At 34.0% G+C, this 24,566-nt stretch overlaps 1 pseudogene; it reads right to left on the minus strand.

The window, feature by feature from the left end:
- Positions 1-19,881: 19,881 nt before the first annotated feature.
- Positions 19,882-22,482, minus strand: LOC140616594 (cell division cycle-associated protein 7 pseudogene; annotated as a pseudogene).
- Between the last annotated feature and the right edge of the window lie 2,084 nt (positions 22,483-24,566).

The following is a 24,566-nucleotide window of genomic DNA, read 5'->3' on the forward strand; positions in this document are numbered from 1 at the left end:
TCGATTCTTTTCAATTCAATTCGATTCTTTTTGATTCGATTATTTTCGATTCGATTCGGTTCAATTCTGTTCGATTCGATTCAATTCAATTCGATTTGATTCGATACTTTTTGATTCGATTCTTTTCGATTCGATTAGATTCTTTTCAATTTGATCGATTCTTTTCAATTCGATTCGATTCAATTCGATTCAATTTGATCTTTTCGATTCGATTCGATTATTTTTGATTCGACTCAATTCGATGGTTTGATTCAATTATTTTCGATTCGATTTGATTCGATTCTTTTCGATTCGATTCTTTTCGATTCAATTTGATTCTATTCGAATATTTTCGATTCGATTCGATTGCATTAGGTTCGATTATTTTTGATTCAATTCGATTCGATTTTTTTATTTGATTCGATTCATTTCAGTTCGATCCGATTATTTTTGATTTGAATCGATTCGATTCTTTTCAATTCGATTCTTTTTGATTCAATTCGATTATTTTCGATTCAATTCGACTGTTTTCGATTCATTTCAATTCTATTATTTTCGATTCGATTCAATTCGATGCGAATCGATTATTTTCGATTCGATACGATTCGATTATTTTCGATTCTATTTGATTTGATTCGATTCTTTTCGATTTGATTTGATTATTTTCAATTGGATTATTTTCGATTCGATTCGATTATTTTGATTCAATTCGATTCGATGCAATTATTTTCGTTTCTTTCTTTTTTTTTTTTTTTTTATTTATTGGTGTTCAATTTACTAACATACAGAATACCCAGTGCCCGTCACCCATTCACTTCCACCCCCCGCCCTCCTCCCCTTCTACCACCCCTAGTTCGTTTCCCAGAGTTAGCAGTCTTTACGTTCTGTCTCCCTTTCTGATATTTCCCACACATTTCTTCTCCCTTCCCTTATTTTCCCTTTCACTATTATTTATATTCCCCAAATGAATGAGAACATATAATGTTTGTCCTTCTCTGACTGACTTACTTCACTCAGCATAATACCCTCCAGTTCCATCCACATTGAAGCAAATGGTGGGTATTTGTCATTTCTAATAGCTGAGTAATATTCCATTGTATACATAAACCACATCTTCTTTATCCATTCATCTTTCGTTGGACACCGAGGCTCCTTCCACAGTTTGGCTATAGTGGCCATTGCTGCTAGAAACATCGGGGTGCAGGTGTCCCGGCGTTTCATTGCATTTGTATCTTTGGGGTAAATCCCCAACAGTGCAATTGCTGGGTTGTAGGGCAGGTATATTTTTAACTGTTTGAGGAACCTCCACACAGTTTTCCAGAGTGGCTGCACCAGTTCACATTCCCACCAACAGTGTAAGAGGGTTCCGTTTTCTCCGCATCCTCTCCAACATTTGTTGTTTCCTGCCTTGTTAATTTTCCCCATTCTCACTGGTGTGAGGTGGTATCTCATTGTAGTTTTGATTTGTATTTCCCTGATGGCAAGTGATGCAGAGCATTTTCTCATATGCATGTTGGCCATGTCTATGTCTTCCTCTGTGAGATTTCTGTTCATGTCTTTTGCCCATTTCATGATTGGATTGTTTGTTTCTTTGGTGTTGAGTTTAATAAGTTCTTTATAGATCTTGGAAACTAGCCCTTTATCTGATATGTCATTTGCAAATATATTCTCCCATTCTGTAGGTTGTCTTTGAGTTTTGTTGACTGTATCCTTTGCTGTGCAAAAGCTTCTTATCTTGATGAAGTCCCAATAGTTCATTTTTGCTTTTGTTTCTTTTGCCTTCGTGGATGTATCTTGCAAGAAGTTACTATGGCCGAGTTCAAAAAGGGTGTTGCCTGTGTTCTTCTCTAGGATTTTGATGGAATCTTGTCTCACATTTAGATCTTTCATCCATTTTGAGTTTATCTTTGTGTATGGTGAAAGAGAGTGGTCTAGTTTCATTCTTCTGCATGTGGATGTCCAATTTTCCCAGCACCATTTATTGAAGAGACTGTCTTTCTTCCAATGGATAGTCTTTCCTCCTTTATCGAATATTAGTTGCCCATAAAGTTCAGGGTCCACTTCTGGATTCTCTATTCTGTTCCACTGATCTATGTGTCTGTTTTTGTGCCAGTACCACACTGTCTTGATGACCACAGCTTTGTAGTACAACCTGAAATCTGGCATTGTGATGCCCCCAGATATGGTTTTCTTTTTTAAAATTCCCCTGGCTATTCGGGGTCTTTTCTGATTCCACACAAATCTTAAAATAATTTGTTCTAACTCTCTGAAGAAAGTCCATGGTATTTTGATAGGGATTGCATTAAACGTGTATATTGCCCTGGGTAACATTGACATTTTCACAATATTAATTCTGCCAATCCATGAGCATGGAATATTTTTCCATCTCTTTGTGTCTTCCTCAATTTCTTTCAGAAGTGTTCTATAGTTTTGAGGGTATAGATCCTTTACATCTTTGGTGAGGTTTATTCCTAGGTATCTTATGCTTTTGGGTACAATTGTAAATGGGATTGACTCCTTAATTTCTCTTTCTTCAGTCTCATTGTTAGTGTATAGAAATGCCACTGACTTCTGGGCATTGATTTTGTATCCTGCCACGCTACCGAATTGCTGTATGAGTTCTAGCAATCTTGGGGTGGAGACTTTTGGGTTTTCTATGTAGAGTATCATGTCATCGGCGAAGAGAGAGAGTTTGACTTCTTCTTTGCCAATTTGAATGCCTTTAATGTCTTTTTGTTGTCTGATTGCTGAGGCTAGGACTTCCAGTACTATGTTGAATAGCAGTGGTGAGAGTGGACATCCCTGTCTTGTTCCTGATCTTAGGGGAAAGGCTCCCAGTGCTTCCCCATTGAGAATGATATTTGCTGTGGGCTTTTCATAGATGGCTTTTAAGATGTCGAGGAATGTTCCCTCTATCCCTACACTCTGAAGAGTTTTAATCAGGAATGGATGCTGTATTTTGTCAAATGCTTTCTCTGCATCCAATGAGAGGATCATATGGTTCTTGGTTTTTCTCTTGCTGATATGATGAATCACATTGATTGTTTTACGGGTGTTGAACCAGCCTTGTGTCCCAGGGATAAATCCTACTTGGTCATGGTGAATAATTTTCTTAATGTACTGTTGGATCCTATTGGCCAGTATCTTGTTGAGAATTTTTGCATCCATGTTCATCAGGGATATTGGTCTGTAATTCTCCTTTTTGGCGGGGTCTTTGTCTGGCTTTGGAATTAAGGTGATGCTGGCTTCATAGAACGAATTTGGAAGTACTCCATCTCTTTCTATCTTTCCAAACAGCTTTAGGAGAATAGGTATGATTTCTTCTTTAAACGTTTGATAAAATTCCCCTGGGAAGCCATCTGGCCCTGGACTCTTGTGTCTTGGGAGGTTTTTGATGACTGCTTCAATTTCCTCCCTGGTTATTGGCCTGTTCAGGTTTTCTATTTCTTCCTGTTCCAGTTTGGTAGTTTGTGGCTTTCCAGGAATGCGTCCATTTCTTCTAGATTGCCTAATTTATTGGCGTATAGCTGTTCATAATATGTTTTTAAAATCGTTTGTATTTCCTTGGTGTTGGTAGTGATCTCTCCTTTCTCATTCATGATTTTATTAATTTGAGTCTTCTCTCTCTTCTTTTTAATAAGGCTGGCTAATGGTTTATCTATCTTATTAATTCTTTCAAAGAACCAACTCCTGGTTCTGTTGATCTGTTCCACAGTTCTTCTGGTCTCGATTTCGTTGAGTTCTGCTCGAATCTTTATTAACTCCCTTCTTCTCTTGGGTGTAGGATCTATTTGCTGTTTTTTCTCTAGCTCCTTTATGTGTAAGGTTAGCTTTTGTATTTGAGTTCTTTCCAGTTTTTGAATGGATGCTTGTATTGCGATGTATTTCCCCCTTAGGACTGCTTTTGCTGCATCCCAAAGATTTTGAACGGTTGTATCTTCATTCTCATTAGTTTCCATGAATCTTTTTAATTCTTCCTTAATTTCCTGGTTGACCCTTTTATCTTTTAGCAGGATGGTCCTTAACCTCCATGTGTTTGAGGTCCTTCCAAACTTCTTGTTGTGATTTAGTTCTAATTTCAAGGCATTATGGTCCGAGAATATGCAGGGGACAATCCCAATCTTTTGGTATCGGTTCAGACCCGATTTGTGACCCAATATGTGGTCTATTCTGGAGAAAGTTCCGTGTGCGCTTGAGAAGAATGTGTATTCAGTTGAGTTTGGATGTAAAGTTCTGTAGATATCTGTGAAATCCATCTGGTCCAGTGTATCATTTAAAGCTCTCGTTTCTTTGGAGATGTTTTGCTTAGAAGACCTATCGAGTATAGAAAGAGCTAGATTGAAGTCACCAAGTATAAGTGTATTATTATCTAAGTATTTCTTCACTTTGGTTAATAATTGATTTATATATTTGGCAGCTCCCACATTCGGAGCATATATATTGAGGATTGTTAAGTCCTCTTGTTGAATAGATCCTTTAAGTATGATATAGTGTCCCTCTTCATCTCTCACTACAGTCTTTGGGGTAAATTTTAGTTTATCTGATATAAGGATGGCTACCCCTGCTTTCTTTTGAGGACCATTCGAATGGTAAATGGTTCTCCAACCTTTTATTTTCAGGCTGTAGGTGTCCTTCTGTCTAAAATGAGTCTCTTGTAGACAGCAAATAGATGGGTCCTGCTTTTTTATCCAGTCTGAAACCCTGCGCCTTTTGATGGGGTCATTAAGCCCGTTCACATTCAGAGTTACTATTGACAGATATGAGTTTAGTGTCATCATGATATCTATTCAGTCTTTGTTTTTGTGGACTGTTCCACTGAACTTCTTCTTAAAGGGGAATTTTAAGAGGCCCCCTTAAAATTTCTTGCAGAGCTGGTTTGGAGGTCACATATTCTTTTAGTTGCTGCCTGTCTTGGAAGCTCTTTATCTCTCCTTCCATTTTGAATGAGAGCCTTGCTGGATAAAGTATTCTTGGTTGCATGTTCTTCTCATTTAGGACCCTGAATATATCCTGCCAGCCCTTTCTGGCCTGCCAGGTCTCTGTGGAGAGGTCTGCTGTTACCCTAATACTCCTCCCCATAAAAGTCAGGGATTTCTTGTCTCTTGCTGCTTTAAGGATCTTCTCCTTATCTTTGGAATTTGCAAGCTTCACAATTAAATGTCGAGGTGTTGAACGGTTTTTATTGATTTTAGGGGGGGATCTCTCTATTTCCTGGATCTGAATGCCTGTTTCCCTTCCCAGATTAGGAAAGTTTTCAGCTAGAATTTGTTCAAATACATATTCTGGCCCTCTGTCCCTTTCGGCGCCCTCGGGAACCCCAATTAAACGTAGGTTTTTCTTCCTCAGGCTGTCGTTTATTTCCCTTAATCTATCTTCATGGTCTTTTAATTGTTTGTCTCTTTTTTCCTCAGTTTCCCTCTTTGCTATCAACTTGTCTTCTAGGTCGCTCACTCGTTCTTCCACCTCGTTAACCCTCGTCGTTAGGACTTCTAGTTTGGATTGCATCTCATTCAATTGATTTTTAATTTCTGCCTGATTAGCTCTAAATTCTGCAGTCATGAAGTCTCTTGAGTCCTTTATACTTTTTTCTAGAGCCACCAGTAGCTGTATAATAGTGCTTCTGAATTGGCTTTCTGACATTGAATTGTAATCCAGATTTTGTAACTCTGTGGGAGAGAGGACTGTTTCTGATTCTTTCTTTTGAGGTGAGGTTTTCCTTCTAGTCATTTTGCTCAGTGCAGAGTGGCCAAAAGCAAGTTGTATTGGGAAAAAGAGAAAAAGAGAGGAGAGAAAGAAGGAAAGAAAAGAGAAAGAGAAAAAAAAAGGGGAAGAAAAAGAAAAAAAAAAAAACGAAAAAAAAAAAAAAGAAAAGAAAAAGAGAAAGAAAAAGAAAGGAGAAAAAAAAAGGGGGTGGGGGAAGGAAACAAATCAAAAAGCAAAACAAAACAGAAACAAAAACAAAAACAAAAACAAACAAACAAAAAAAGAACCACCGGCGAGTATCTTCTGATTCTGTGTACTTTAAGTCCCTTGGCTTCTCCTGGAAGTTGTCCGTCTAGCTGGTGTTCTGGGGGAGGGGCCTGTTGTGCTGATTCTCAGGTGTTAGCAGTTGGGGGAGCTGTTGTGCCCCTGCCTGGTGCAGGGCTCAGTGGGGGTTGTTTACCCCGTGAGGCCGCAGGAGGAACAACCCCAGTGGCGGGGCAGCTCTGGAAACCTGGATTCAGCTCCGGCAGGAACTCCGTCTGCAGGGCCTGGAGGCTCCGGGGCGGGGCCGCTGATCTGCTCAGCTGGGGCAGGAGCGTCCTCGCTGTCCTGGGCCCTCCCGGCCTCTGCCTGTCCCGGGGGAGGCGGGATCCTGGGCTGTGTCCCGGCGCCCTGTGCTCCGGAGCCTGCGCTGGTGGATTCGCGCTCCCGGGCCGCGCAACCCCAACCGCGGAGCCGCCGCCCGAGCCCCTCCGAGCTGCTCCCGGGGCCGCGCAGCCCCCTCCGCGGAGCCGCCGCCCGAGCCCCTTCAGCTGCTCCGGGTCCCGCCGGGTCCCGCCGTGCGCGCTGCAGCCCTTAGGGAGCTCGGCGCACTCTCCTGGGCGCGCAGTTGCTGTTACTGTCCCCGGGAGCCCGAGGGCATCCCCTCCCTTCTGGGTCCTGCTCCAACTCCCCGCGAGCCCCTTTCCGCCCGGGAAGGTCGGTGCAGCTCCTGCTCCTCCGGGACGGGGCTCTCCTGTCCTGGGGACACTCGCCCCGGCCTCAGCCCGGCTCCTCGCGGGGCCCCTCCCCCTTGGAGGCCTTTGTTTCTTTACTTCTTTTTCCCCGTCTTCCTACCTTGATAGAAGCGCGAACTCTTCTCACTGCAGCATTCCAGCTGGTCTCTCTTTAAATCTCAGGCCGAATTCATAGATTTTCAGGATAATTTGAAGGTTTTCTAGGTAGTTTGGTGGAGACAGGTGATTTGGGGACCCTACTCTTCCGCCATCTTGCTCCTCCCCTCTATTTTCGTTTCAATTCAAATCAATTTGCTTATCTTTGATTCAATTTGATTGGATTCGATTCCATTATTTTCGATTCGATTCAATTATTTTTTATTCGATTCGATTCTTTTATTTTTGATTCAATTCGGTTCGATTTGAATCGATTATTTTCGATTCAATTTGATTTGATTCGGTTCGATTATTTTCGATTCGATTAAAATATTTTTGATTCGATTTGATTTGATTATTTTCGAATCAATTCGGTTCAATTTGATTCGATTATTTTAGATTCAATTCGGTTCGATTCGATTCGATTATTTTAGATTCAATTCGGTTCGATTCGGTTCGATTATTTTCGATTTGATTTGATTCGATTCGATTATTTTAGATTTGATTCAATTGGATTAGTTTAGATTATTTTCGATTCGTTTCGATTCTTTTCAATTCAATTCAATTATTTCCGATTCGATTCGATGCGAATTGATTATTTTCGATTCGATTACAATCGATTCAATTCGATTATTTTTGATTCGATTCGATTCGATTCTTTTCAATTCGATTCAATTCTTTTCAATTCGATTCGTTTCTTTTCAATTCGATTCAATATTTATGATTCGAATCGACTCAATTCTTTTCGATTCGATTCGATTCAATTCGATTTTATTATTTTCAATTCGATTCGATTATTTTTTATTTGATTCGATTCGATTATTTTCGATTCGATTCGGTTTGATTATTTTTGATTCAATTCGATTTATTCGATTATTTTCTATTCGATTCGATTCTTTTCGATTTGATTCGATTGTTTTCGTTTCCATTCTATTTAATTGTTTTCGATTTGATTGATTCGAATCAATTATTTTCGATTCGATTCGATTCTCATCAATTCCATTCTTTTTTTTAATTCCATTCTTTTCCATTCGATTCGATTCGATTCTTTTCGATTCAATTGGTTATTCGATTCGATTATTATCGATTCAATTTGATTCGATTCTTTTTGATTCAATTCGATGATTCAATTCGATTATTATCGATTCGATATGATTCGATTCTTTTCGATTCGATTTGATTATTTTCGATTCGATTCGATTATTTTCGATTCAATTTGATTCAATTATTTTCTATTTGATTCGATTCGATGCATATCGATTATTTTCGATTCGATTCGATTATTTTCGATTCAATTAAATACGATTCTATTCTTTTCGATTCGATTCTTTTTGATTTGATATGATTCGATTTGATTCTTTTCTATTTGATTCGATTCAATTAGATTCTTTTCAATTCGATCGATTCGATTCGATATTTTCGAATCGATTCGATTCTTTTTGATTCGATCTATTCGATTCTTTTCGATTCAGTTCGATTCGATTCGATTCTTTTCGATTTGATTCGATTCTTTTCCACTCGATCTGATTTGATTCGTTTGATTTTTTCTGATTCATTTCTATTCGAATCTATTCGATTCCTTTCGATTCAATTCGATTCGATTTGATTCTTTTTGATTCAAATAGATTCGATTCAATTCCATTCGATTCGATTCTTTTCAATTCGATTCGGTTCGATTCTTTTCGATTAGATACGATTCGATTCTTTTCAATTCGATTCAACTCAACTCGATTCTTTTCGATTTGATTTTTTCGATTCGATTCTTTTCGTTTTGATTAGATTCTTTTCGTTTCGATTAGATTCTTTTCGATTTTATTTGATTCGATTCTTTTCAATTCGATTCGGTACTTTTCGATTCGATTCTTTTCGATTCAATTCATTTGGAATCTATTCTATTCGGTTCAATTTGATTCGATTCGATACGATTCTTTTCGATTGTATTCGATTCGATTCTTTTCGGTTCTATTCGATTCGATTCTTTTTGATTCAATTCGATATGATTCGATTCTTTTCGATTCCATTAGATACGATTCGATTCTTTTCGATGCTATTCAATTTGATTCTTTTCGATTCGATTCGATTCGTTTCGATGCTATTCAATTCGATTCTTTTCGATTTGATTCGATTCTTTTCGATTCGATTCGATACTTTTCATTTCGATTCGATTCTTTTCGATTCGTTTTGATTCTTTTCGATGTATTCAATTCTATTATTTTCGATATGATTCAATTCTTTTCGTTTCGATTCGATTCTTTTCTATTCGATTCTTTTCGATTTGATTCGATTCGATCATTTGGATTCGATTTGTTACATTTCAATTTGATTCTTTTCGATTCAGTTCAATTCGATTCTTTTCGATTTGATTGGATTCTTTTCTATTCGATATGATTCGATTCGTTTCGATTTTTTTCGATTCGTTTCGATTGGAATCTATTCGAATCTTTTCGATTCAATTCGATTCGATTGATTCTTTTCGATTCAATTCGATTATTTTTGATTTGATACGATTCGATTTGATTCTTTTTGATTCGATTCAACTCAACTCGATTCTTTTCTATTCGATTTTTTCGATTCGATTCTTTTCAATTTGATTCTTTTTGTTTCAATTCGATTCGATTCTTTTCAATTCGATTCGATTCGATTCTTTTCGTTTCAATTATATTCTTTTCGATTTTATTTGGTTCGATTCTTTTCAATTTGATTCGGTACTGTTTGATTTGATTCTTTTCGATTCAATTTGATTGGAATCGATTCTTTTCGATTCAATTCGATTCGATTCGATACGATTCTTTTCGATTGGATTCGATTTGATTCTTTTCGGTTCTATTCGATTCGATTCTTTTCAATTCAATTCGATATGATTCGATTCTTTTCGATTCAATTCGATTCAATTCTTTTCATTTTGATTCGATTCATTTAGATGTTATTGAATTCGATTCTTTTTGATTCAATTTGATTCGTTTCGATGCTATTCAATTTGATTCTTTTCGATTTGATTCGATTCTTTTCGATTCGATTCGATTCAATTCTTTTCGATTCGATTCGATTCTTTTCGATTCATTTCCATTCTTTTCGATGTATTCGATTCTATTCTTTTCGATTCGATACGATTCGATTCTTTTCGATTCGATTCGATTCAATTCGATTCTTTTCAATTTGATCTTTTCGATTCGGTTTGATTCTTTCCGTTTCGATTAGATTCCTTTCGATTCGTTGCTTTTCGATTCGATTCAATTCGATTCTTTTCAATTCAATTCGATTCGATCCTTTTCATTTCGATTTGATTCTTTTCTATTTTATTTGATTCAATTCATTTCAATTAGATTCGATACTGTTCGATTCGATTCTTTTCGATTCATGTCGATTGGAATCTATTCGATTCTTTTCAATTTGATTCGATTCGACTCATTTTGATTCCTTTTGATTCTCTTTGACTTTTTTGATTCGATCTTTTCAATCGATTTGATTCGATTAGATTCTTTTCGATTCAATTCTTTTCGATCGATTTGATTCTTTTCTATTCAATTCTTTCCAATCGATTTGATTCTTTTCGATTCGATTTGATTCTTTTCGTTTAGATTCGATTCTTTTAGATTCGATTCAATTCGATTCGAATCTTTTCATTTCAATTAGATTCTCTACAATTCGATTCTTTGGATTCGATTATTTTTGATTCGATTCGATTTGATTCTTTTCGATTCGATTCGATTCTTTTCATTTCGAATCAATTCAATACGATTCGATTTGATTACTTTTGATTCGATGCAATTTGATTCGATTTTTTTGAATTGATTTGTTTCGATTGGATTATTTTCGATTTGACTCGATTTGATTCGATTCGATTATCGATTCAATTCAATTCCAATTATTCTCGATTCGATTCGATTCAATGATTTTTTATCCAATTCGATTCAATTCTTTTCGATTCGATGCGATTCGATTTGATTCGATTCTTTTCGATTCTATCAATTCGACTTGATTCTTTTCAGTTCGATTAGATTCTTTTCGATTTGATTGCATTCGATTCAATTCTTTTCGATTCGATTTGATTCGATTCTTTTCATTACGATTCAATTTGATTCGATTCTTTTCGATTCGATTTGATTCTTTTTGGTTCAATTCGATTCTTTTCGATTTGATTTGAATCTTTTCTATTCTTTTCAATTCGATTCGATTCGATTCTTTTCGATTCGATTCTATTCAATTCGATTCGTTTTTTTCGAATCGATTCTTTTCGATTCCACTCCTTTCGACTCAATTTATTTGGATTCGATTCTTTTCGATTCGATTCGATTCTATTCTTTTTGATTCGATTCAATTCGATTCTTTTTGATTCGTTTATTTTCAATTCTATTCGAATCTTTTCTATTCAATTAGATTGTTTTGACCCAATTCGATTCGATTCGAAACTCTTCGATTCAATTCTTTTTGATTCGATTCGATTCGATTGTTTTCGATTCGATTCAATTCTTTTCGATTTGATTCGATTCTTTTCAATTCTTTTCGATTTTTTCCATTCAATTATTTTTATTTGATTTGTTTCGATTATTTTCAATTCGATTTGATTCGATTCTTTTCGATTCGATTCGATTCTTTTCTATTTGACTTGATTCTTTTCTATTCGATACGATTCGATTCGATATTTTTTTATTCGATTTGATTCTTTTCGATTCAATTCGATTCGATTTTTTTCATTTCGATTCGATAGCTTTTGATTCGTTTCTTTTTGATTCGATTCGATTCGAATCTTACAATTCGAGTCTTTTTGATTCAAATTCCTTTCTTTACCAAACGAGTCAATTCGATTCAATTCTTTTCCATTCGATTTGATTCTTTTCCATTCGATTCGATATTTTCGATTCAATTAGATTCCTTTTTGTTAGATTTTTTCTATTCGATTCGATTCTTTTCGATTTGATTTGATTCTTTTCTATTCGATACAATATGATTTGATCCTTTTCGATTCGATTCGATTCTTTTCAATTCGATTGGATTCGATTCTTATATTCAATTCGATTTGATCTTTTTCGATTCGATTCGATTCTCTTAGATTCGTTTCGATTCGATTTTTTTCGTTTCCATTCTATAGTTTTCTAATCGTTTCTTTTCTATTCGATTCAATTCGATTCTTTTCTATTCGATTTGATCGAATCTTTCTATTCGAGTGTTTTTTATTTGAATTCCTTTATTTTAGAATCGATTTGATTCGATTCTTTTAGATTTGATTCGATTCAATTCTTTTCGATTTGATTCTATTCTTTTTGATTCGATTTGATTCAATTCGATTATTTTCACTTCCATTCGATTCGATTCTTTTGATTCGGTGCGATTCGATTCAATTTTTTTTGTTTCCATTCTATTCGATTTTTTTGATTCGAATCTATTTGATTCTTTTGATTCGATTAGATTCTTTTCCATTCGATTCTTTTCGATTCGATTCGATTCTTTTCCATTCAATCTGATTTGATTCTATTCGATTCGATTCGAATCTTTTTGATTCAATTCGATTCTATTCGATTTGATTCTTTTTGATTCGATTCAGTTAGATTATTTCATTTCGATTTGATTCTTTTCGATTCAATTCTTTTCCATTGAATCTGATTCGATTCGTTTCGATTCTTTTCTATTCGATTCTTTTCGATTCAATTCTATTCGATTCTATTTGATTCTTTTCGATTTGATTCGATTCTTTTCCATTCGATTCTTTTCCATTCGATTCGATTCTTTTCAATTCGATCTGAATCGATTCATTTCGATTCTTTTTGATTCGTTTCTTTTCGATTCAATTCGCTTCGATTCTTTTCTATTCGATTCGATTCGATTCTTTTCAATTTGATTCAATTCGATTCTTTTCGATCGATTCATTTTGATTCTTTTCGATTCTATTTGATTTGATTCTTTTTTATTCGATTTGACCGATTCGATTCTTTTCGATTCGATTCAATTCGATTCTTTTCATTTAGATTCGATTAGATTCAATTCGATTCTTTTCGATTCGATTTTTTTCGTTTCGAATCGATTCATTTCGATTCGATTTGATTCTTTTTGGTGCGATCAATTCGAATCTTCAATTCTATTCTATTCGATTCTTTTCTACTCGATTCGATTCTTTTTGATTCGATTCAATTCGATTCTTTTCGATTCGATTCAATTCGATTCTTTTCATTTAGATTCGATTAGATTCAATTCGATTCTTTTCGATTCGATTTTTTTCGTTTCGAATCGATTCATTTCGATTCGATTTGATTCTTTTTGGTGCGATCAATTCGAATCTTCAATTCTATTCTATTCGATTCTTTTCTACTCGATTCGATTCTTTTTGATTCGATTCAATTCGATTCTTTTCGATTCGATTCATTTTGATTCTTTTCGATTCTATTTGATTTGATTCTTTTTGATTCGATTTGATTAGATTCTTTTTGTTTAGATTCGATTCTTTTCGATTCGATTCGTTTTGATTTTTTTCATTTCGATTCGATTCTTTTCGGTTTGATTTGATTCTTTTCGATTCGATTGATTTGATTCTTTTCAATTCTATTCTATTCGATTCGATTCTTTTCAATTCAATTCGATTCTTTTTGATTCGATTCGTTACGATTCTTTTCGATTCTATTCGATTCTTTTTGATTCGAATATTTTCGATTCTTTGATTTGTATCTATTCGATTCTTTTGATTTGAATCGATTCTTTTCTATTCGATTCCATTTGATTCTTTTTGATTCGATTCGATTCAATTCTTTTAGATTTGATCTGATTCGATTCTTTTTGAATCGATTAGATTTTTTCGATTTGATTCTTTTAGATTCGATTCGATTCTTTTCATTTCGATTCGATTCATTTATATTCAATTCTTTTCGATTCGATTCGATTCTTTTCATTTTGATTCGATTCTTTTCGATTCGATTCTTTTCTATTCTATTCATTTCAATTCTTTTTGATTCGATTCTATACGATTGGATTCTTTTCGATTCTATTCGATACGATTCGATTCTTTTCGATTCGATTCGATTCGATTCTTTTTGATTCGATTCGATACAATTCTTTTCATTTCGATTCTAATCGATTCTTTTCGATTCGATTCAATTAGATTCTTTTCAATTCTATTTGATTTTTTCGATTTGATTCTTTTTGTTTCAATTCTATTCTTTTCGATTCGATTCTTTTTTATTCAATTCAATACGATTCTTTTAATTTGATTCCATTCGATTCTCTTTTACTCAATTCGATTCTATTTGACAATTTTAGATTCGATTCTTTTTGATTTGATTTGATTCGATTCTTTTCACTTAGATTCGATTCTTTCAATTCGATTCTTTTCAATTCTATTAATCGATTCGATTCTTTAGGATTAGATTTGTTTTCTATTCAATTCGATTTGATTCTTTTCGATTCGATTCGAAATGATTCTTTTCAATTTGATTCGATTCGATTCTTTTTTCATTTCTATTCGATTCAGTTTGATTCTTTTCGATTCAATTATTTTCTATTCGATTCGGTTCGATTTATTTCAATTCGATTCGATACGATTCTTTTTGTTTCGATTCGATTCTTTTCAATTCGATTTTTTATTCGATTCTATTCGATTTTTTCGATTCGATTCTTTTCGATTCGATTAGATTCGAATTGATTCTTTTCGATTCGATTTGATTCTTTCGTTTCAATTCGATTCTTTTCGATTCAATTCGATTCTATTCTTTTCAATTCTATTTGATTTGATTCTTTTCGATTCGATTCTTTTAGTTTAGATTTGATTCTTTGCGATTCGTTTCTTTTTGATTGGATTCTATTCTTTTCGTTTCGATTCTTTTCAATTCGATTCAATTCGATTATTTTCGATTCGGTTAGAAACTTTTCAATTCTATTCGATTCTTTTCGATTCGATTCGATTCTTTTCGATTCGATTTGATAATTTTCGATTCCATTCGATTCTTTTCCATTTGATTCTTTTCTATTCGATTCTTTTTGATTCAATTCTATTCGATTCTTTTGATTCGATTCGATTCTTTTCGATTCGATTCAATTCTTTTCCATTCGATCTGATTCGATTCATTTCGATTCTTTTCGATTCTATTCGATTCGATTCTTTTCTATTCGATTCGATTCGATTCTTTTCGATACGATTCAATTCGATTCATTTCGATTTGATTTGATTTGATTCTTTTTGATTCGATTTGACCGATTCGATTCTTTTTGATTCGATTCGATTCGATTTTTCTGTTTAGATTCGATTCTTTTCGATTCGATTCTTTTCGATTCATTTCGATTCAATTCGATTCTTTTCAATTCGATTCATTTTGATTTTTTTCATTTCGATTCGATTCTTTTCGATTTGATAGATTTGATTCTTTTCAATTCAATTCTATTCGATTCGATTCTTTTCTATTCGATTCGATTCTTTTTTATTCGATTCGTTATGATTATTTTTAATTCGATTCGATTATTTTTGATTCAAATCTATTCAATTCTTTTTGATTTGTATCTATTCAATTCTTTTGATTTGAATCGATTCTTTTCAATTCGATTCGATTCGATTCTTTTGGATTCGATCGATTCAATTATTTTCAATTTTATTCTATTCGATTCGATTCTTTTCTATTCGATTCGATTCTTTTTGATTCGAATCAATTCGATTCTTTTCAATTCGATTCATTTCGATTCTTTTCGATTTGATTTGATTTGATTCTTTTTGATTCGATTTCACCAATTCGATTCTTTTCGTTTAGATTCGATTCTTTTCGATTCGATTCAATTTGATTCTTTTCGATTCGATTCGTTTCGATTTTTTTCGTTTCGATTCGATTCGATTCTTTTCGATTCGATAGATTCGATTCTTTTGAATTCTATTCTATTCGATTCGATTCGATTTGATTCTTTTTGATTCGATTCGTTACGATTCTTTTCAATTCGATTCGATTCGATTCTTTTTGATTCGAATCTATTCAATTCTTTTTGATTCGTATCTATTCGATTCTTTTGATTTGAATCGATTCTTTTCAATTCGATTCGATTCAATTCTTTTCGATTCAATTCGATTCGATTCTTTTCGATTCGATGCTTTTCGATTCAATTCGATTCTTTTCGATTCGATTAGATTCTTTTCGTTTAAATTCGATTCGATTCATTTTGATTCGATTCGATTCGATTCTTTTCATTTCGATTTGATTCGATTCTTCTCAATTTGATTCGATTCTTTTCGATTCCATTCTTTTCAATTCGATTGGATTCAATTCCCTTCGGTTCGATTCATTTCAATACGATTCGATTCGAATCGATTTTGTTCGATTCGATTCGATTCTTTTCGATTCGGTTCTTTTCGATTCTATTTGAATCTTTTCGATTTGATTCGATTTGATTCCTTTGGATTCGATTCGATTCGATTTGATTCTATTCAATTCAATTGTTTTCGATTCGATTCGATTCTCTTCGATTCGATTTGATTCTATTCGATTCTTTTCTATGCAATTTGATTTGATTCAAAACTATTTGATTCAATTCTTTTCGATTCGATTCTTTTCGATTCGATTGTTTTCGATTCGATTTGATTCTTTTCAATTTGATCGATTCTATTGTTTTTTATTCGATTTGATTGGATTCGATTCTTTTCGATTCAATTCAATTCGATTCAAAACTATTCGATTCAATTCTTTCGATTCGAATATTTTCAATTCGATTCAATTAGATTCGATTTGATTCTTTTCGTTTCCATTCGATTCGGTTCTTTTCTATTCGATTCGATTCTTTTCTATTCGATCCGATTATATACAAATCTATTCGTTTCGATTCTTTTCGATTCAATTCTTTTGATTCGATTTGATTTGTTTCAATTCAATTATTTTTTATTCGATTAGATTCGATTCGAATTCCGATTCAATTCGATTCTTTTTGATTCAATTTGTTTCGATTCTTTCCGATTCGATTCGATTCTTTTCGATTCATTTCGATTCGATTATTTTTGATTCGATTCGTTTTGATTTGATTCGATTGGATTATTTTCGATTCGATTCTATTCGATTCGATTCCTTTCGATTCGATTCTTTTCGATTCGTCGATTCGATTCTTTTGTATTCGATTCTTTTCGATTCGATTCTTTTCATTTGATTCGATTCAATTTGAATCGATTCTATTCAATTCTTTTGGATTCGATTATTTCTATTCAATTAGATTCGATTCGATTCTTTTTGATTCGATTCTTTTCGATTCAATTCGATTCAATTTGATTTTTTTCGATTCGATTCTTCTTTATTTGATTCATTTCGATTCTATTCGATTCAATTTGATTCGATTTGATTTGATTCTTTTCTATTCGATTCGTTTCGATTCAATTCTTTTCTTTTCTATTCAATTTGATTCTTTTTGATTCTTTTCTATTCTATTCGATTCGATTTGATTCGATTCAAATCTTTTCAATATGATTTTATTCTTTTCGATTCCATTCAATTCAATTCGTTTCGATTCTTTTCTATTGGATAATATTCGATTTGATTTGATTGTTTTCTATTGTATTCGATTCAATTAGATTCTTTGCTATTCTATTCAAATCGATTCAATTTGATCCGATTCGATTTGATTCTTTTCTATTCGATTTGATTCGATTCAAATCAATTCAATTTGATTCTATTCTTTTCGATTCGATTGTTTTCTATTCGTTTCGATTCTATTCTTTTCTATTCTATTCTTTTCTATTCTATTCGATTTGATTCTACGATTCCATTCCATTCTATTCTATTCTATTCTATTCTATTCTATTCTATTCTTTTCTCTTCGATTCGATTGGATTCTATTCCATTCGATTCTTTTCTATTCTATTCGATTCGACTCAACTCGATTCGATTATTTTCTATTCTATTTGATTCGATTCCATTCTTTGCTATTCTATTTGATTTGATTCAATTTGATTCGTTTCGATTCAATTCTTTTCAATTCAATTCCTTTCTATTCGATTTGATTTGATTCAATTCAATTCGATTTGATTCTATTCTTTTCGATTCAATTTGTTTCGATTCGATTCGATTCTTTTCTATTCTATACGATTTGATTCTTTTCCATTCTATTCTATTCGATTCGATTATTTTATATTCTGTTTGATTCGATTCATTTCGATTCCTTCGATTCGATACTTTTCTATTCGATTCAATTCGATTCTTTTCGATTTGATTCGATTCGATTCTTTTCTATTCGATTAATTTGATTCTTTTCTATTCAATTTGATTTGATTCTTTTCTATTCTATTCGATTTGATACTATTCGATTCGATTCAATTTGATTCTTTTCTATTCGATTCGATTCTTTTGTATACGATTCGATTCAATTCAATTCTATTTTTTCTATTCGATTCATTCGATTCTATTTGATTCTTTACGATTTGATTAGATTCGATTCGATTCGATTTTTTTCTATTCTGTTCGATTGGATTCGATTCTTTTCTATTTGATTCGATTATATTCAATTCAATTCAATTCTATTCTATTCGACTCGATTTGATTCTTTTCTATTCTATTTTTGATTCGATTCGTTTTGATTCTTCTCTATTCTATTCTATTCTTTTCTATTCTATTCCATTCGATTCATTTCGATTCGATTCGATTCTTTTCTTTTTGATTTGATTCGGTTCCATTCGATTATTTTCCATTCGATTTGATTCTTTTCGATTCTTTTGTATTTGATTCGATTCGATTCTTTTTTATTAGATTAGATTCGATTCGAATCGATTCTTTTCTATTCGATTGTATTCGATTCGATTCAATTCTTTTTTATTCTACTCTATTCTATTCGTTTCTATTCAATTCGTTTCGAGTCGATTCGATTCGATTCTTTTCTATTCGATTTGATTCTATTCTCTTCTTTTCGATTCTTTTCTATTCTAGTCACTTCAATTCGATTCGATTCATTTCGTTTAGATTCCTTTCTATTCGATTCAATTCGATTCTTTTCAATTCTACTCTATTCCATTCTATTCTATTCTATTCTATTCTTTTCGATTCGATTCGATATATTTCTATGTGATTCTCTTCGATTCTATTCGATTCGATTTTTCTCATATCGGTTCGATTCTATTCGATTCGATTTTGTTCTATTCGATTCAATTCGATTCTTTTCTATTCTACTCGATTCGATTCGATTCTTTTCTATTCGATTTGATTCCATTCAATTCTTTTCTATTCTATTCGATTCTTTTTTATTCTATTCGATTCGATTCGTTTCAATTCGATTTGTTTCTTTTCTATTCGATTCGATTTGATTCGATTCTTTTCTATTCTATTCTATTCTATTCTATTTAGTTCGACTCAATTCTTTTCTTTTTGATTTGATTCGATTCAATTCCATTCTTTTCTATTCATTTCATTCGATTTGATTCTTTTCTATTCGATTCGATTCGATTTTTAATTCGAATTGATTTGATTCGAATCGATTCTTTTCTATTCGATTGTATTCGATTCGATTTGATTTGATTCTTTTTTATTCTACTCTATTCTATTCTATTCGTTTCTACTCAATTCGATTCGATTCGATTCTTTTCTATTCGATTCAATTTGATTCTTTTCTATTCTATTTGATTTGATTCAATTCTTTTCGACACTTTTCTATTTGATTCAATTCGATTCTTTTCAATTCTACTCTATTCTATTCTTTTCTATTCGATTCGATTCTCTATTTTTCTATGCGATTCTCTTCGATTCTATTCGATTGGATTCTTCTCATATCGATACGATTCGATTCGATTTTTTTCTTTTCTATTCGATTCAATTCTATTCTTTTCTATTCTATTCAATTTGATTCCACTCGATTCGGTTCTTTTCTATTGTATTCGATTTGATTCTTTTTTACTCTATTCTATTTGATTCGATTCGATTAGTTTCTTTACTATTTGATTCGATTTGATTCTTTTCAATTCTATTCTTTTCTATTCGATTTGATTCTTTTCTATTCTATTCTATATGATTCGATTCGATTCTTTTCAATTCTACTCTATTCTTTTCTACTCTATTTGATTCGGTTCTTTTCTATTCGATTCGATTCGATATTTTTCTTTTTTTTTTAGGATAAAATGTTTTATTATTAAAATAAAAAACTTTGTATAAAAGCATTACAGATCAAAAGCTCTATTTACACTTATTGATTCAATGTCCAATTAGGCATCAAACACTGAACATGCACAGCATCAGGCTGCACATGCAAAGAAAATGGACACACAAACACTTAGATTCCACCTCTATAAAATGATTTGATTAATGCAAAAGGGGAGGGGGCAGGACACGTGGAATCTGCCCAGAAAACTAAAAGGGCAGAGATGTCCAGTTAACAAACTGTTGAAAGTCACCCAATTCCAAAAAGGCACTTCTCATTGTTATAAAAGTGCTTAAAACCGGAATGTGAACCCTGTGCCTGGTTTATAACTTCAAGAAAGCGAATACTGCAAAGACTGGTAGTAGTACTATCAATTTTCCATACAAAATGATCAGGAATTAATTTGAAACACCTCACAAACAAATGGAAATAAACCTGGCCAACTAAAATTACAATGAAGTGTTAGAGCATGAATCCAAGCTGGCCTTTTCCTGAAGCCTCAGCATCCTAATTCCCTGGGGGGTCTTTTCTACGATGATTTTGAGCATAGCAATGCCCACAGACCACGGCGCAGGGACTGGGAGAGCCAGATGTACCACTTAACCTCCTAGCGGAAGAAAGCATCAGCAACTAAGTCTCAACTGGGACACCGTGTAAAAGCAGCACGATACACAGAATACTCTCACAAGAGGCATCCAAAGTAATATACTCCACTTTCCGACAATTACTCCAATTTCTCCACATGGTTTTAAGACTTGTGTGCCTTGATTCTGTTAAAAAACATCAACTAGTATGAACGCTACATCTTAAATTATACTGCTTTCTTGTAAACAAGCTAGAAGGCTGTTCTCTGGAATTCAATAGATGTAGTTAGTAAACATTACTACTGTGTTTCTAAGTGCTTGGTTTTATGGGTAGATTCCGGGGCTATTTCAACGCCAATTAAATCAAACATGCTTTCGTAAAATTGCCATTTAAGAAGAATTCAGGAATAGAACGGTGGGAGAGAACCACTGGAAGCAGAGGGGGATGGTATGGGGTAGGGAGGAAAAAAAGCAGAGGAGAAACGGCAGGAGGGCAAAGTATAGCTGGCTATATACCTCTGTGATGCTCAGAAACACATGTCTAACGAAATTAATGTGATTTGCTTTTCCTATAAAACTGACTGATCATCCAAATTCTTAACTCGGGTTTCAAGCACATGACAAAATGGAAAACTTCAGGAAGATTTGCACAGTGGAGGGACGGACAGTGGATCTTCAAAATGCTATGCTTGCATTTCGAATTCCTGTTTCAGGCTTTTCAAGTAAGCATGCACGTTCCCAAAGCCATGATATTTGGCTAAATACACAAGGACCCCAGTTGCACACCTCCCATCTCGCTGTCGGCAGAAACTGCAGTTGCAGATCCTGCGGCAAGGTGGGCAATGCCAGTTTGGATCTAGGAGAGCATCCTTGACCTCTTCACCATAACGGTTTCGAAGGCAGGGACCACAGAACTGGCCTCGAACGCCCCAGCACTCCGGGTTCCTGCAGTTTGTTTTGGTATCAATAGTTTTCTGGCGGCATTGATGGCAAGTAGATCCCAATGTACGGTTATAGATCTTCTCTCGAGAATTGTTGCAGATGTTCTCCAGCTCTTCCTCTGTAATTTCTTCCACCGGGCGAATTATATGTGGAAGGGTCATGGATCCAGTGCAACGACTTCTGGGCATGTCATCTTCATTCATGTAGTTGTCCACGGTCTTCCTCTTTCTCACCAACATATACTTATCCTCCTCCTCCTCCTCCTCCTCTTCTGTGGGTAGAGCACTAAGAGACCCAAGGATCCGGGACCTTGACCTGGTAAGAGGACGAGCTCTTCGTTCAGGGTTTCTCCTGGAAGCAACACCCGGGAATGTACGCCTTCGGGGTGTCTTTGACTGTGAACTGGGGCCTGGTAGGGAACGCCTTCCAGGGAATGAGCCAGGGAAGCTTTCTAATTCCGACATTAGTTTTGCAAGCATTGCTTTGTTTTGCTTTATATTTAAAGCTCTTTTCTCCAAAAAGTTCATTCCATTTTCATCTTCTGAATCGGAATTAGAATCAGTCACAGAATTCTCAGAGGGTTCGGGGGGCACTGCTCTTTTGCTGGCGGCTCCCCTGGTGTTCTGAGTTGGAAACTTCATGGCCACTCGGAGGGGTCCGGACCGTCTGCACTGGCTGCGGGTCTTACAGCCAGTGTGGTCTGACTGCAGTCTCATTCCATCTTGTATCTCACTCTCTGAGAAACCGCAAAATGATTCATCGTCAGAGTCGGCATGAAAAATACTGGCCAGTTCTTTAGTGACATCTGGCCTTGGTTTCTGTAAAAATCCACAATGGTCTAACACATCTTGCACCTCACTTTTGTGTTTGCAAAATTATCAGAAGCAAAGCTGTCACAACTGTCATCAGAGGATGACGACGTTTCCATGGAAATCAACTTCACATATCTAAATTTCTTTACGTTCTTCTTTACTCCGTGATCCTTTTGCCGCACGCGGCGAGCGTCCATGCCGGCGGCGGGCGCGGAGCCGGAGAGCCGAGCACGGCGAGCGCCGCGGTCCCCCGATTCGATATTTTTCTATGCAATTCTATTCGATTCTAATCTATTCGATTCTTCTCGTATCGATTTGATTCGATTCGATTCGATTTTTTTCTATTCTATTCGATTCAATTCGATTCTTTTCTATTCTTTTCAATTCGATTCAATTCTTTTCTATTCAATTCAATTCGATTCGACTCGATTGATTCTTTTCTATTCTATTCGATTCGATTCGATTTTTTCTATTTAATTCGATTCGATTCAATTCTTTTCTATTCTATTCGATTCAATTCTATTCTATTCTATTCGATTCGATTCGATTCTTTTCTATTCAATTTGATTTGATTCTTTTCTATCCTTTTCTATTCGATTTGATTCAATTCTTTTCTATTCGATTCGATTCGAATCTTTTCTTTGATTCAATTCGATTCTTTTCATTTTATTCGATTCGATTAGATTCGATTCTTTACTATTCTATTCGGTTCTATTCGATTCTTTTTATTCTACTCTATTCTATTCGTTTCTATTCTATTCTATTCGTTTCTATTCATTTCGATTTGATTTGATTCTTTGTATTCGATTTGATTCGATTCAATTCGATTCGATTCTTTTCTATTCGATTTGATTCAATTCGACTTGATTCGATTCTTCTCTATTTGATTCTATACTATTCTATTCATTTCGATTCTTTTCAATTTGATTCGATTCGATTTTTTTCTATTCTATTCTATTCTATTCGATTCTTTTCTATTTGATTCGATTTGATTCATTTCAATTCTTTTCTGTTGAATTCGATTTGATTATTTTGTATTCTATTCGATTCAATTAGATAGGATTCGATTCTTTTCTATTCTATTCAATTCAATTCTATTTCTTTCTATTCTATTCTAATTGATTCGATTCTTTTCTATTCTATTCTATTCAATTCGATTCTTTTCTTCTTGATTCGATTCTTTTCTATTCAATTCGGTACGATTCGATTGTATTCTATTCGATTCTATTCAATTCATTTCGATTCAATTTGATTCTTTTCTATTCGATTCGATTCAATTCTTTTCTATTCAATTCGATTTGATTCAATTCTATTCTATTCGATTCGATTCTTTTCTATTTGATTCGATTCTATTCGAATCGATTCTTTTCTGTTTGATTCTATTCTTTTCGATTCGATTCGATTCTTTCATATTCTATTCGATTCGATTTGATAGATTCGATTCTTTTCTATTCTATTCTATTCTATTCTATTCTATTCTATTCTATTCGATTCCTTTCTATTCTATTCTAATTGATTCTTTTCTATTCGATTCGATTCGATTGTTTTCTATTTGATTCGATACGATTCGATTCAATTCGATTCAATTCGTTTCGATTCAATTCTATTCGATTCGATTCAATTCTTTTCTTTTTTTTAAATTTTTATTTATTTATGATAGTCACACACACAGAGAGAGAGAGAGAGAGAGGTAGAGACACAGGCAGAGGGAGAAGCAGGCTCCATGCACCAGGAGCCTGACGTGGGATTCCATCCCGGGTCTCCAGGATCGCGCCCTGGGCCAAAGGCAGGCGCTAAACCGCTGCGCCACCCAGGGATCCAGATTCAATTCTTTTCTATTTGATTCGATTCTATTCTTTTCTATTCTGTTTGATTCGATTTGATTCGATTCTTTTCAATTCCATTCGATTAGATTTGATTTGATTCTTTTCAATTCAATTCCATTCCATTCTTTTCTATTCGATTTGATTCTATTCGATTCGATTCTTTTCTATGCGAATCAATTCAGTTCGATTCTGTTTTTTTCTATTCTATTTTATTCTATTCGATTCGATTCTTTTCAATTCGATTAGATTCTATTCGATTTTATTCGATTTTTTTCAATTCTATTTGATTGGATTCGATTCTTTTCTATTTGATTTGATTCTATTCAATTCGATTCTATTCTATTGAATTCTATTCTACTCGATTCAATTCTTTTCTATTCTATTTTCGATTCAATTCGATTCAATTCAATTTGATTCTTTTCTATTCTACTCAATTCGATTAGACTCGATTCTATAATTTTCTATTCTATTCGATTGTTCTCTATTCTATTCGATTCTTTTCTA

This window comes from Canis lupus, chromosome 24, assembly GCF_048164855.1.
Source record: "Canis lupus baileyi chromosome 24, mCanLup2.hap1, whole genome shotgun sequence".
Taxonomy (NCBI): domain Eukaryota; kingdom Metazoa; phylum Chordata; class Mammalia; order Carnivora; family Canidae; genus Canis; species Canis lupus.